We start from the raw sequence: 15,798 nt of genomic DNA, 5'->3' as shown, positions 1-15,798 counted from the left end.
GGCCCTGTCAGCACTGGTTCTCCACTTGTGAGGTAACTCCCCTCTCTTCATGTGTCATTATATAATGCCTCCATCTGTAATTTTCACTCCATGCAACTGAAGAAGTGGGTTTTTTACCCACGAAAGCTTATGCCCAAATATATTTGTTAGTCTTTAAGGTGCCACCGGATTCCTCATTGTTTTTATAAAACAAAAGCCACTTCTAATGACTCTCCCGACATGGCCTCGCTATAATGTAAATAATATGCAGCCTGGACAGTTGGGCAGCCATATATATGATTTGCATGTGCAGCTTTGGGATTTGCTTCTGAAAATTTGAGGCTTGTGGAATTTTATGGAAACAATCAGTTGTATGTGCAAAAGTGGGTGTGTAAAATTAGATACAATCTGGTGGCTGGAGGATAACTGGCCAGGATGCATCACAGTTTTTGCCTGCTACATCATGGAGTCATTCTTTCTCCAACTTTTCATTCCTAGTCATTGCAAGTACCTGTCACTGCAAGCTCTGTGGCTTCTGTTTTCCATTTGGAAAATATTGCCAGGATAAAGCATTTGCTTTCTAATCTGGTACAGAGATTCTTATTCAGCCTATTACACACTGAGATGAAAATAAAGCTCCAAAAAACAGACCACAGGCTATTGGCCACTGGTTATTTCATATCTCCCTCCCATCTGAGAATCACACCATTAGACTTCCAGTTAAACACACTGATTTCAAGAACAAGCTTAACTATGTTTAGCTTTAATGTTAGCCTAGATCTTTGATGTATTTTTGTGCATGTAAAGTTATTGATTATGGACTCAATCCAGTAATGTCAATTCATGAATTTTATTGTAATAACGAAGCTTGAAGTGATAAGGTGCCCTGTAAATACTTCTGCATTATATTTCTGTTTTCTGATTATACAGGATCTTTGGTCTTCTTAAGGGTGATAACAGGAGTGCTAGTGGTACCACATGCTAGCTCTTCAATATCCTCCTCTGTGTTAGGCTATCTCAGCACAAGATTACCAGAAAAAACGTGGGATAGTATCCCTTCATTAAAATAGGCACATATTTTGTTTTGTTACAGGATACGTGATGAAGCTGATAAGTTTGTCACTGAGATACGTAATGCTAAATAATGCATAAAGTCCACACCAAGAACACAGTTTTGCAGAGTATCCACTCCCATCAGGATCCATTCGTCAGATGGAGTGTTTGGGAATTTGTTAGAAGTCATGGGATTTCATGGCATAAATCCCCTGTGAATTGATGGGAGTAGAGAACCTTGCTGAGGTTGATCTGTTGAGTCTTAAACCCTTAAATGTCAATGACCGTGCGCATTCCCAATGAAGCCTTGTCCTATATAATTTACACACAGATAGCTCCGTGTTAGATATTGACCAAGTTTCTACAAGGAAAATCAAGTCAAAATAACTGGGAAGTCACAAGCTCAAATATGATGTCGAACAATAGCTTTTCATGAGGGCTGGGTGAGCTGCAATCATTTTGAATATAAGACTGATTCCACTTGGTTAAATAAACTAAGTCTTGGAAGATCTGAGAAGTGCTTTTTATATAGACATGTTTCAAAGCCTGTAAGTTTTCCAGCTCCCTTTGGAGGCAAATTTGCACATACAGAATTAAAAATCCACACAGCAACATTTTCCAAAGCAAACGTTGACATTATGACTGGCTCTTTAAGTACTTGGATTGCATATTTGTGTTAACTGCATCTTCTGAGTGACAGATCCATCTTTTGTTAAAAGCAACTGTTATAAAATTTTGACTATTACATACAGAGTGTTTGTGTTTAACAAGATGACAGAAATGCCACCTTAGTAAAAACTCATTGTGGTTACAGCTGAACAATTCACATCATGCAAGATTTATAATATTGAGGTTATGCAATCATCTAATCGGAGAGACAAGCCTTGAGTAATAATATGAAATGCATGTACTTCAATCCGCAACAGTAGATTCATTGCTGTTTTCTTATTAGCTCATGCTGGCATTAGGGCTGCATTATCTATTTCACCATAGCCTAATTCAGCATCTCCAACTGAAACTATAATCACAAAAAGTGATCTATACAACCAATCAAACAGAGACAAAGTCATTTGAGTGACTGCACGGCTGTAATATATGTATGTATATCTTTCAGCAGTCTTCAATAGTTTATTAAACATTTCTTTGCATAATGAGTTAACCAAAAGTAAGGAAGCTCTGAAAATCCCCTTTGCTCCTGGGCAGAATAAAGAATATGAGGACAGGGCTCAACTGAGGATCTGGCCTATGAAGTCCTTTTAGTACAGATGAGACGTCCGATGGTCTTATTAATATGGCAACAAATCTATGATTATCTGGGCTATCATGGTTGTAACTCAGTGCAGGAAGATCTGAGTTCTACTTGACGATAGTGTATTAATGAGACAGTGGTTGAGGTAATATCCCTTATTGGACTTCTGTTGGTGAAAGAGACAAGCTCCAAACTCCTAATACTCTGGGACCACCGCAGTTACAATGACACTGCAAACAGTGTACTAAGAAAGCTAAAGTAGAATCAATCTTGTCTATTAGAAATATAGGGGATATGACACATGGCTGAGCAGTTCTGATTCCATCAAGAAGAAAGCAGGGTACTTATAAACACTAGCCATGTAATTACAGTACTAAGAGATCATATTATGCCTCTATTCAAATATATGCTTTTATGGAATGAGGAACGTAAAGAGATGTTTCAAAGCCTTATATTATAAAATAAAACAAATGTTTATACCATAATAAGCAAACTGACATTAAAATTAGAAGCTTCACCCAAAGCTCAAACTGAACCTTGTAAGATTAGAAAATGTTCAGATTTATTAAATTAATATATAAACCCTTGTGACTAGGACTTACCTCCAGTGTTAATCATTGTTCTAACTTCATATTAATTTACATTAGCACTTTAAGGGCTCCATTCTGTGTGGTCCTAAGCACCCTCAACTCTCAGAGAATTCAGAGAGATTTGAAGTAACTAAAGACCTTGCAGGATTGAGGTTTTAGCATAATTAGTGGTTTGGCTGCCCATATGTACTGTAGCACATGCTAGATCTCCAACTATAATCTTGAAAATAGCACTCTTCAAAAGAAACAAAGTTTGTGCTGAGTTGAAGGCATTCATGTTCTGGTGCTTGATGCATTATTCACACTGTATGTAGTTGCTGTTAATGTACGGTGAAACACAAAACAATGCATCACTGCTTGGGGGAGACAAATAGGCTGTCCTTTGGTTACTTACCTGGAATTGTTCACATTTTGAAAACCAAAAGCAATGCCTAAGAAAGAAGAAAACACCTAAAAGCACCTCTGGGCTTTAGATTTACTCTTTACAGGCACTAACCTCTGGGGTTAAGCATGTTGTTCAAATCCATCTAGCTCTGACACTATTTCAAACATGATTTTTTTTCTTTTTTACACCAAAGAGCCCAGGTCTTACTAGTGATGTTATTAGAGCTGAGCAAATATTGGAATTTTTTTCCCCGTGAATATTTGTTTGACTTTGAAAGCAAATTTTGATCCAACCACATTCATAACAACTTTTTCATCTTCATGTGCTACACATTTACCAGTGCAGATACTTACATTGAGCAAAATGTTCAGCTCTAGTGCAGAGGTTTTCAAACTGTGGTCCGTGGACCACCAGTGGTCCGCAAGCTTCTTTCAGCTGGTCTGCGGATAGTTCCCTCTAAGGTGCATGCCTGGGTGGCGCCTGGAGACACCCACCTCCTTCCCAGCCCCAGTTCAGGGGCTGCAGTGGTGGGGGAGAGAGGGCATATCCATCGCATTAGAAAGGTAAGACTATTGATATTAAAATATGAGTTGTGTGCTTTTATTTGTAGAACAAAAAACATTAATTATTAAGGGTCTTTTTATATAGCACTTCAATCCAAAGTGCTTTACAATAGTTAGCTAACAGTAGAACCAACATTTGGGAAGATCATTAAGTGGTCCGCCGAGACCCTCAGCAATTTTCAAGTGGTCCATGAAAAAAAAAGTTTGAGAACCACTGCTCTAGTATTTTTGGGGGGGAGGGGTGAATTTCAAATAGTAAAATTCTCAGTTTACATTGGGTTGCTTAGTTATATAAGAATCAGGAAACAAAAATGATAATGTATGACTTAAGTAACCAACACAGGGGGAAGTGCAAATATTCAAATCAAATAGTTTGTGAACAATCTGCAGTGCAAAAATTATCCACTGAAGAAGTTTGTTGGTAATTTCTAATAGTGAATAAACAGAAGAACTGCTGTCTGTTCATGAACAATTTGCAAACATAAAGAAGTAAAATATAAATTAATTATGTGTTGTGAATAGGACTGGTCAAATTTTTTCTGGAGACTGTTTTCCGACAGAAAATTGCATTTTCATTTAAGTGAAATTCTTCATAGTGTCTCCTTTCCATGCATCTTTTTGACTTTTTAGTCAAAAAACTAAAAACTCAAAGACTCAACATTTTTTTTAACCGAAGCTCTAAAACTTGCAGTTTTTAGAAGAAAATGTTCAGTGTTCAGTTTTTCAACGATAAGTCAACATTTTCCATGGAAAAAGCCCCCCATTGTCCAACCAGCTTTAGCTGTGAATTATTCAGTCACCAGTGATTGGCATTACATTTTTACAGAAATAAATGAAATACTGTCTACATAGTCAGAGCAGAACATGTGACCAGTAATGATCACGAACTGCATTTGCAAAAGTATTTTAAGTGTCTCTGTTTTTCGGTGCCCAGCTTAAGTCAACTTTTTTTCTCTTCAGGAAGTGCTGATCCCCAGCCCAGCAAAATCAAGCCTCTTAAAGGTGACTCAAGTTGGGTACTCAAGTAGAGGCCCCCCACAATCACTAGTAATTTTGAAAATGTGGAGCCATCACTAGCTGCCAGAGTTCATCGTCCCAGGTTTTGTGAAATCTTGAAATGCAAGATTATGGAGTTCAGAACTGGATAGATCAGAGCAGCACGTGTTTCACTTTGCCATATCTCCATTCCAGCCCTATTCTAGTTCCCCTGTTAACGTAAATTGGCCATCCTAGTTTGGAACCTGAAGGCAGAAATTGACATAGAACATGGGATTAGGCATAACTGGCATTCTCTGCATATTCTCTGCCCAGGTCAGAGAGACCTAGGACTCAGCCAGTACCCTCTAAAGATTCCCTCCAGGCGGGGTCAAGTTCTTCATTTTTCAAGTAGTGCCCACCAAGTGTAAACCACAAAGTAATAAAGTGGGTTAAGAAATGTACTGACTGCTGCTGCAATACATGGCGGTTCTTTATTTTTCTTAGCAATGTCCGTGTCTTTCTAGAACAAAAATAAAATGAGCTTATTTGATGGATTATTATTTAGGTCAATATTTGCTCATCTTGGTGCTAGAGAGTTATGTGCATAGCTCCTCAGGCCCAGATTTAGGGACACAGCAGCTTGCATTCAGAGTATATGTGTGTTGGCATGGAACCCAGCAGTAGCACATAGCCAGGCCAAGAGTGCACAAGACAAAGACATGATCCAGAGGTCCAAGGACAGAAGTGGGAGCCAAGAATTCCTGAGCTGAAATCCTGGTTTAGACTGATACCCTCTGTGGGCCGGGCATGTCACAACCCCTCTGGCTTTGTAAAATGCTAATGATAATAACAATTACTTACAGCAGCAGATCGTGAGCAAGTGCAGCGACTAGCTCATCCTGGCCTAGCATAGCAGCTAGGGCTAGAGGAGAAGGAATGCTGAGGAAAGCCTTGCTTTCCTCACAGACTCTGTGGTCTATGTTCGCCGAGTTCCCTCTCCTTTTTTGCCATTTGGTGCAGAGTGGGGTAAGAGAAGAAAATCCCTATGCACTCTCTGGAGGCTTCTAAGTGAGGGGGAGTGAAGGTCCTGTTGGTAGCTGGAAACCAGGGGAGAGGACGGAAGAGATGTCTTAACATCTCATGATCTGTAGTGGGGCTGGGCAATTGAAGACCAGCAATTGTGAGCACATGTGCATTTCAGAACATGTTTGTACTCATAGGTCTGACTCTCCGGTGAACAACAGGCCATCCAATACAGATACCATTCAGATCCACGAGCCCATCACTAGCAGTTAACTTTGTTTTTCATACAACTGGATTCTCTGCCCCCTCCCCCAATCTTTTAAACCCCTACATTTGTGTTTTCTATGTTGTGGGAAGGTGGGGGTGCATTGGGGTGGAGTGGCTCAGCTCTGCCAATGATTACAAGAGGAAAAGCTGCTTAAATACAAAGGGGACACAGGAAACACCTTACCTCAGCAAACTCGAATGAAAGGGCACCTTTGATTTTTCAATGGGGTTGTGTGGGTGTCTGTCCTCAAGCCAGCTGACCCCCAATGCTGATCCATCACAAAATTTTACAGTGGGAGGTCCCAAATCTGTCAGCTGCATTTGAGGACATCACATAAAAGCAAGCCTTCGCCATAGGCCCCTTTGTTGTGATCCATCATTGTTTCCATTGGGAACATGTAGGTGAGACGCACAGACTGTTTAATTCCTAGTGACGATAAAGGATGAGCAGTGGGGAGGGGAGAAGAGGAAGGTAAACATTTAGAAATACCTCCCCTCACTTTTAAAGGGAATGCTGGAAAGGAAATACCTGGCTCAGCACCTACTCTGCCTAAACTGTACCCTCTTGCAATGGTATGCTCCACCCAGTACATGCCATGCTCTCCAGACATGTACTCTTCAAAGAGCAGTCTCTGCTGAGTTTTGGCAGTTTGGTTATAAAAGAGGCCTTGCTACCCTTATGCAGATTTCCCAAGAGATCTTTCTGGTCTGTTGTTTCTGTTTTTCCTTTCCTAAAACTGCAGTGGCATGCACAGAGGGGCTCTCTCCTAAATGCAGGAGTCTCCTGCCCGATTCATTCAGTGATACCCTGACCTAGGGTTTGGGACATTACATTCCCTCTGTTAACAAATTAGGACCTTAGGAGTAATCTATTCCCAAAGGGGAAACAAATCTGTTTGTACACTGAGCAACACTGGAAACACAGACTCGGAGAAACACAGTGGGCCTTGGCGGTCTCTGCCAAGCTTCCAGCTGCTCTGAGTCCCTTGGTGGCGTAAAGCTGATGTAGCCAGCTGCATGCCAGCTGTTTTCCCCGCCCTCTCCCCCCCCCATACAATGTAGGGAGCATGTCAGGGGAGGGCCAAGAGTGAGGCCAGGGCACACACTGTTTCATCTGATCCTCATGGGAGTAATTGCTCCTTATGATGTTACAAATTAGAAATGTAAATTAGATTAGTAGCTCCAACTTGCACTGGGGGCTGTATCAGCTCCCAGCTGCCCCCAGGACTGAGGGGTGCAGAAAGATTGTGCCCCCTCTGGAGCTGCGCTAAGCATGAACTTGGTGCAACTGAGAATTGAGCCCTATGTTTTTTTTTTTAATTCAAAGGACAGTATAGGCTTAATCACCAAAACAAAGGAGTCTGATTAAAAAGCTTTATTTCCTCTTATTGCGGTTAGTATCTTCTTTAAAAGGGAGAATGTGGTATATTCTCCTACATTATACATTGTAAGAACAAAGTCTTTTAAATTTCTGGTACTCTGATGTTCAACACAATGTCCCTCAGCAAATCTACTAGAGTGGTTAACCCTATACCGAATATGACATATAGCTGAACAATTCTGAACAGAACCAGTAGAGGAAAGTGTTGCACATACATTTTGACCAGTATGTTACTCTATTTAGATACCTTCATAAATCACAGTGGGGCTTTCCATTTGATGTTGTTCAGCCTCCTTTACTCAGCCTAAACATTCCAGTGCTGTGCACCCCTCATTGTAACCTGCCAAAAGGCTCTGTCCCAGGAACAGCATCGTATAGAGGAGGGTACAAATTGCTCTTGATTTATCTACAGTATGGATACAGAGAGGGTAATTCATGCCAGCATTTCATGGAGAAATGTTAATTAAATTCCCGTAACTCTACTGACACAAAATAAATAAATAAAAGGGAACATTTCTCAGAACCCACCAAATCATTTCACTCTCTCTTCTGGATGCAGAGTACCAGTGAACTGATTAATTTGATAGGCTGGGACCAGATTGAGGTTGGTTACTTGCAGCAATGATCCAAACAGAAGTAAGACTCTTGTTGGCTTTTTTGCGGGGCAGGGGAGAAAAGAGGGGAGATAGTGGGGGGCAGAGGTGGGGAATGGATCTGCATAAAATGCTGTTTGGGAAGTAAATTAAAGCATTATTAGTGCATTAAAAAAAACACAAAAATGGGTAATCCAATTAGTACTAAATGCGTAGTAAGCAATCACATTTAATAAACAGAGCTAGTACGTAATTTTTTTTGAAAAATGACCTTGTCCGCAACCTGTTCTTACTTTTGTCAGATACCATTTGAAATTCTGTTCTTTTTATTTACACTCTGGTTTTAATGGGAAAACAATTATGTTACACATACCCTAGATGCACACATGCACGCGCACACACATATGCACTTTTATTCTCTATCATATTTCCAGGATGTGCTGTACTAAACATCTTGCATGCATGCCCCCAGCAGGTTAATGACGACCGTGTACATAAATAGTGGATTCTGTCAACAAACCAAGAATGCAGAGCAGGGATTTGTGATGTCTGCAGAGGTTTAAGTTGACTTGGGTCAATAGCACAGGGAGTTCTTAGCCTAGGATTTTGTCTTTTCAACTCAAGTTCTGATTCGCTCCCCCCCACAACCCTCAAGTCATGCCATAAGAAAACTCTCAACTCACTGTACAAAGAGAAGTGATCCCCTCTGAGCCCTTTTAATTTTTTTTTTGAAAGTAGAACAAAGCAGAAAAGGCCCTGATAGAAACAGCATGAACAATATGTTGTAGGTTCCAGAATAGCTGATGAAAAATAGGAAACTTGGGGGGAGGGGGGGGAGGGGAAGAGATGGCAGTGGTGTGTGCGAAAGTTATTTTGGCTGAAATAATGAAGAAACCAGAATGAAGTATTGCCGTCTCTCACATTGGACCAGTTGACTAAATCCATGATGTCTGGAGAACCTTACATAACTTCCTGGGTTCTTTCATTTTTTAAAAATAAAGTTGTGCTAATAATTAGAAGCAGGGTATACTACTTCAAATCTAGATATCCTGGTTACTTACATGCTTCCCATTACCATACTATTTTACAACACCCCGGTGAGGGAGGAAAGTACTATTACTCCTATTGCAGAGGGGGGACAAAGGCAGAGAGAGAGACTAAGTGACTTGCCCAAGGTCACATAGTATGGGATTTAAGAGATCCAAGTTCAGATCCTTGATCCTCTGTGAACATGCTAACTCCCTAACAACTGGACTGTGTTTCACATCTATTTACATTAAGGCTTCTATTTCTGCTAACAGGGTTCTGGCTCTTCAGATACTGATTTGGCACTCAGTACCACAGCATCTGAGCATTTAAAGTCTATTGCTCCCAGCCCATTGTCCTTCCCTTAATTTGTAAGTGGTGATAGCGAAAGACTGCTGTATCTTGTTCTTGTATAACCCTTTGTGAAACAGCACCCAATTATAACTGCCAGCCTGACAGATCTTGGTTGTTACACAGTGGGTCCTTTTGAGAGACAGTCAAAACAACACCATTCTGAGGACCTTCCCCATTGGAAACTGGCCACGTTAATCTCTCTAGTACCTGATGGATGTTTAGTCAATATCCAGCATAGCAGCATAGATATCTCTGTGTGCCTTCCTACACTTCCACCAAAGTTAAAAAGTTGGTGATGCAAGGACACTTCATGATTCCTGACCCTTCACCATACAAGGAGCTTGAAGAGTTAAAAGAAAACCACCAAGTTTTCAAAATAAATATGACGTCTGTTAATTTTGGCCACTCAAGGGGATTGTTATTTCTCTGGGGCCCTGTTTCCTCCCAATAGGACAGGAGCAACTTCTACTGAAGTCAATGGGCATTACTCATCTCTTCTGGTGGGAGAAGCAAACCGCTGGCTGTCATAACTAGAGCTGGTCAGGAAATGACATTTTTCTTCTGCAGAGAATTGATGACAGTGGGAAAAAAGTGTTGGCTAAATTTTCCATGCAAAATTTAAATTTTTCAGAGGAAATTAAAATACTGAAATATTTTGGCTCAAAACTGGAAAAAAAAGTCTGACGACTGAAATATTTTGATTCAGAAATGCTGCTGTGGTGCCCTAATGTTCCCATTCTCTTCTATAAGCTGGACTCCTCAATTGGACTACATCTCCCATAATCCACCATGGTTTCATGGTGAGAGAAGGCGGGTGCATTATGAAAGATGTAGTCCAGCTGGGAAGAAAAACAGTTTTGATGGATAATTTTTGACCAGCCCTAGTTATAACCAACAGAAACATTACACAGTTCAATTAACATGGAAAAACTCTGGCCACTGGTAAGATTTTATTGTCTGGCTGATTGTAGCTAGCAGATGGCTGTTAGCACAGGCTTCACTTTAGCTCTCTAATACTGGTTTTGCTCTCATGCCTATTTATGATCATCTGTTCGAATGGGCTTCTGTTGTCCCTCTGTAGTTGACAAACAACACTTCCCCCATGTTTCTAAGAGAGCTTAGGTTCCCCCTTTTATTTACTTCTCTGTGTGGGTGAAATTCAAATCTTCATGCTCCATAGTAGCTCTATATGGAGAATACAGGCAGCACCCTGCTTGCCCAGTAGGGGGTGCATAGGCTAGAGGGGAGGAAGGGGAGTCCAGTGGTTAGGGTGCTAGCCAGCGACTTGGGGTACCTGGATTCAATTCCCTGTTCTTCCCCAGACTTCCCGTGAGACAGCGCCCAGTTCTGCCACTCTGCACAGCAGATCAGGAGGCAGGCTCCCAGTCCCGAGCAGCTTGACCAGCAACGGCTCCACGGCGGAGTAGGGGGACAAGGGCAGAGGCAGCGCTGTGGCTGCAGATGGCAGCAGAGCAGGGCAGCACCTTCCTTCCTGCTGCAACTTCACCCAAACGTGGTATGAAACTTGGGGGGAAAGGGGCAGATGCCTCCCTTATCCTCTCTAAATGGTGTGTCCCTGCTTGTGCAAGTCCCTTAGCCTCTCTGTGCCTCAACTCCCCTTCTGTAAAATGGGGATAATAACACTTCCCTACCTCACAGGGTTTGTGAGGTGCTCAAATATTAAGGTAATGGGGCTATATAAGTACCTAAAGACAGAGCAGAGAGGAGTGCTGAGGCTGAGTTTCATTTTGAACTTTCCCTTTAGAATGTGTGTATTGGCTATCTGGCTGCTAAAATGTATAAAGCTGCAGCTGGGCTTCTACTGAAATTGCAGAGAAAAGAACTTGCAGGGCAGGCACATAACGGAGAACAACCACTCACTTACCTCCACTGAGAGCAAGGAGCAGATCATAGCTACTAGACTTCAGAGTCTCTTGATCTATGGCTTAAGTGAAATGGTTTCAAAAGGCAACACGTGCACATTGAAAAATCTTTCTTAAGAGAGGGAAAAGCAACGACATGCATATTCAGCCTACTGATTTCTGGCTCCGATTTTCAAACTCTGGTGCCTCCAACTAGGCACCAAAACCCACTCTTAGGCTCCTATGTAAAAGCAGCCTGATTTTCAGAGGAGCTGAGCACATCAGCTTCAATTGAGCTGAGCAATTTTTGCTGCTGAAAAATCAGGTCACTTTTATGTAGGTGCTTAGGTGCTTTAAGTCCCTAATAACATTAAGCCCCAAGTCTAGTATTTGTCCTTTATCTCTAACTTATTCAGGGCCAGATTTTTAGAGATCACAACAGGTTGGCACACAAAAATGTACTTCAGTATGCTGTTCCATTTTGGCTGCAGCTGTAATTATAAATATTTCCAATTAATGTCAAACTCCTATTGGCTATTCCACAGCCAAGGACATCTGTGGAGCCACTGTTTTTATATCTATGTCTATAGATGCCTTTCTGGCCTTTATGCTTACCCTCTTTAAGCCTAATGATAATTTGGATAAGAATCCAAATTTTGGGTAATTACTCCGAATGCACTGTAAGGCACTCGTGATGTTTGCCCACTGTTAGCAATCTACAATTCTATCACTTTTAGACTTATCAGCAAAGGGAGTACATGGAACTTAGTCTCAAGAGTTAGTTGTTCATTTGCATATGGTAGGCCAAAAGAAGCAAATAAAAGGAGTTACACAAAACAAACCAGAATTAGAATGGGCTAAACACTTTCCCGTGAAATGGATTTTAGAACCAACTCTTGAACTCCTCAGTGGAAAGACAGATTCATTTTCAATGGAGTTTGATCTTGCTCTTCAGCTTCATTTGTAAGACCAATTACAGAGCATTTTGTACAACAATTACTGGCATTAAAACCGCTCTGTTCCATTTGATGAATTTTAGTAGTAATTGAACAGAAGAACCCATCAACTGAAAGCTTGTCCAATCAAGTGTGCCCACACGCTGAACTGTAATTTCCACTCCACAAATGCGTAATGCCATACTAAACTATTGAACCCTCCTTCCCCCACCAATAACTGGACAGTCTCTCTGGGACTTGTTCCAAGACAACTTTATTTCTCAATGCTTTAAACATGCTGAAAATTCACTGACCATGCTCTCTCCCTATCTCAAAGCACAACTTCCCCCAGCAAAGTTTCCTACAGATCATTCCCAGAGCTGCCTTTATCAGAATCTTGGTTATCTGGAGCGTTTGCCAGAAAACTCACTACAAATGAATGGCCATCACTTCCTGGCCTTCTTTGCAGATAGAGCCCGATCTTGGAGGATTAATTAAAAAGGGTAGAGCAGGGATTGTAAATGTTGGGGTTTTGCTTTGGTCCATTATAAGGAGAAGGGGAGCGAGTTGCCAAGTCTGGACCTGAATCCAAACAAAAATCTGGTGTTTGGTTTTGAGCTCATTTCAGGTTGTTCTTAAAGTAAGAGAGGGTGAATGAATTGGAATAAAACCAGAACTTTTCTCAAGAATCTGAATGCATTTTTAAACTGGGTTTGTAAACATTTTTGTTGCTGTTTTTGTACCATTGAATTTCCTGGTTTTGGGCTGGCTTGTTTGAAGTAAGAGGAAGGTATAAAACCAAACAAATCCAGTTGCCAGCCATATGTCATGTGTGTGTAGGTAATGTTCATACTATAGTTTCTGTACATCTCTATTGAAATACTAGCACACAAACAAAATGGGTTTGTATCAGTATAGAAGATTTGAAGTCCTATTATTATATATCAGTCTATCCTTCTGTTGGTGTTAGACTATTCCTTACAGTACATTTTCTACAGGTTTTGTCCCATCAAGCTTTATGTATTCCTAAGTGCTAAGATATTCACTTTCCTTGGGAGATTCTTTCACAGTTTAATGGGTCTCACTGTCAGGAAGATTTTCTTGATTATTCAGTCTGTTTTTCTTTATGGGCCCAGTCCTGCAATCCTCACTCCCATTAGTAGCCTTTACCCACATAAAAAGATCCATTGACTGCAATGGAACTACTCTCATGAGGAAAGATTATTTACAGGATGAGTAAGGGCTGCAGGATAGGGTCTGTAGTTTTGCCCCATTGCTTCTATTTACAACTCTTTGTAGCACCCAAATAATTCCTTGGGGCTTACACCCAGGGCCGGCTCCAGGCACCAGCCCACCAAGCATGTGCTTGGGGCGGCACCTGGAGGGGGGTGGCGCGGCGCTCCGGCCCAAGAGCGGGGCCGCGACTGGGCTTGCCGCCCTCCCCGCGGTGCTCCGGCCGCCGGGAGAGCAGAGCCGTGGCGGGCTCGCCGCCCTCCCCCTGGCGCTCTGGCCACTGGGGAGAGCGGAGCCGCGGCGGGCTCGCCGCCCTCCCCCCGGTGCTCCGGCCGGTCGGGGAGAGTGGGCCTGCGTCCGGGCTTGGCGCCCTCCCCTGCCGCGCTCCCTGGCGGGGGGGAGGGTGAGGGCGGGGGGCGGCGGGAGGCATTTTTGTCTGGGGCGGCAAAAAAGCCAGAGCCGGCCCTGCTTACCCCCTTCAAATATCTGTTGATGGTTAAGAGAGGACAAAGGTAGGACATAAGGACATAAAGTTATGCATACCTAGCTGTTTGAGCCTGTTCTCCACATTCACTCCCTTCAGACCCCCAAATGCCGACACAAGGCCAAAGACTGTGTTCCTTCAATCCTCAAGAATTATGGCTCTGTTACACTACATATCATTAGTTGTTATTGTGGGACTACTCATGTGCTTAAGTGCTTTGCTAGGTCAAGACCAGAGTGTTCAGTATGCAAGATCAAGCTATAAGGCCCTGAACCCTGCAACTGGATCCACATGACTGGACCTATGTGCCTATACAGAGGTTCAGGGAAGTAAATAGGGTAGGGTTACCATTCGTCCGGATTCCCCCGGACATGTCCGGCTTTTTGAGTTAAAAATAGCGTCCGGGGGGAATTTGTAAATGTCCGGACTTCCCCCCCCATGCAGAGCGCGCGCGGCTAACAGGGCAGCTGGCTGGATGATGCCACTTACATGGTTTCAGAGTAGCAGCCGTGTTAGTCTGTATCCGCAAAAAGAACAGGAGTACTTGTGGCACCTTAGAGACTAACAAATTTATTAGAGCATAAGCTTTCGTGGACTATGCATCCAAAGAAGTGGGCTGTAGTCCACAAAAGCTTATGCTCTAATAAATTTGATAGTCTCTAAGGTGCCACAAGTACTCCTGTTCTTTTTCCACTTACATGGGGCTCCGACAGCCAGAGAGAGTCCCTCCTCCCCCCTGCAGCTGAGAGCACTCCCTCCCTCCCTCCCTGTATTCGCAGATTGGCGGCTGGCCCTTCGCATTAGGCCTCCGGCAGTCTGGAGCTCCTCCCCCGCTCCTCCTCCCCTGCTGCCCAGCACACGCTGTTCTGAGCAGCAAGGTAAGGGAGTCAGGGGGTCGGAGAAGGGGCAGGGAGGTTCTGGAGGGGGCAGTCAAGAGACAGGGAGCGGGGGGTGGGGGTTTTCTGGGGTATGTGTGGATAAGGTTTGGGGCAGTCAGGGTACAGGTAGGGGGTAGGGTCTCAGGAGAGGGCAGTTAGGGGACAAGGAACAGGGAGGCTTAGGTAGGGGGTGGGGTTCTGGAGGGCAGTTAGGAGCAGGGGTCCCAGGAGGGGCAGTCAGGGGACAAGGAGCGGGGGGGGTGTTTGGGAGTTCTGGGGGGGGGGGGCTGTCAGGGGGCAGGGGTGGGGAGAGGGATGGGAGCAGTCAGGGGACATGGAGCAGAGGGGTTTAGATGGGTCAGGAGTTCTGGGGGGGGGGCTGTCAGGGGATGGGGAGTGCTTGGATGGGGCGTGGGAGTCCCGGGGGTCTGTCTGGGGATGGGGAGTGCTTGGATGGGGCGTGGGAGTCCCGGGGGTCTGTCTGGGGATGGGGGTGTGGATAAGGGTTGGGGAAGTCAGGGGACAGGCAGGGGGTATGGTCCTAGGGGGCCAGTTAGGATGGGGGGAGGGTCTTAGGAGGGGGCAGTCAGGGGACAAGGAGCGGGGGGAGGGTTGGGGGTTCTGTGGGGGGCGGGAAGTTGGAGGGAGTTGAAGGGGCAGGGGCGGGGCTCATTCCATCCTCTTTTTTGCTTGCTGAAATATGGTAACCCTAAAATAGGGTACTATCCAGGAACGTGGCTCCATCTGCATAGATCTGATTTCAGGATCACAGCTTAGGCTGCAGGACTGCAAGCCTTCCTTTCCACTAGAGATGGTCAGAAACTTTGCAATGGAAACATTTTCTGCTGGACAATGCCCATTCATTGAAAGCAAAACATTTCATGGAAATGTGCTGATTTTGACAATATTTCATTTAGTGGGGGGAATGAAAAAAATAGCATTTTGATCAGGTTGAAATATTCCAT

This window comes from Chrysemys picta, chromosome 13 (assembly GCF_011386835.1).
Source record: "Chrysemys picta bellii isolate R12L10 chromosome 13, ASM1138683v2, whole genome shotgun sequence".
NCBI lineage: Eukaryota > Metazoa > Chordata > Testudines > Emydidae > Chrysemys > Chrysemys picta.
This window is presented reverse-complemented; position numbering follows the sequence as displayed.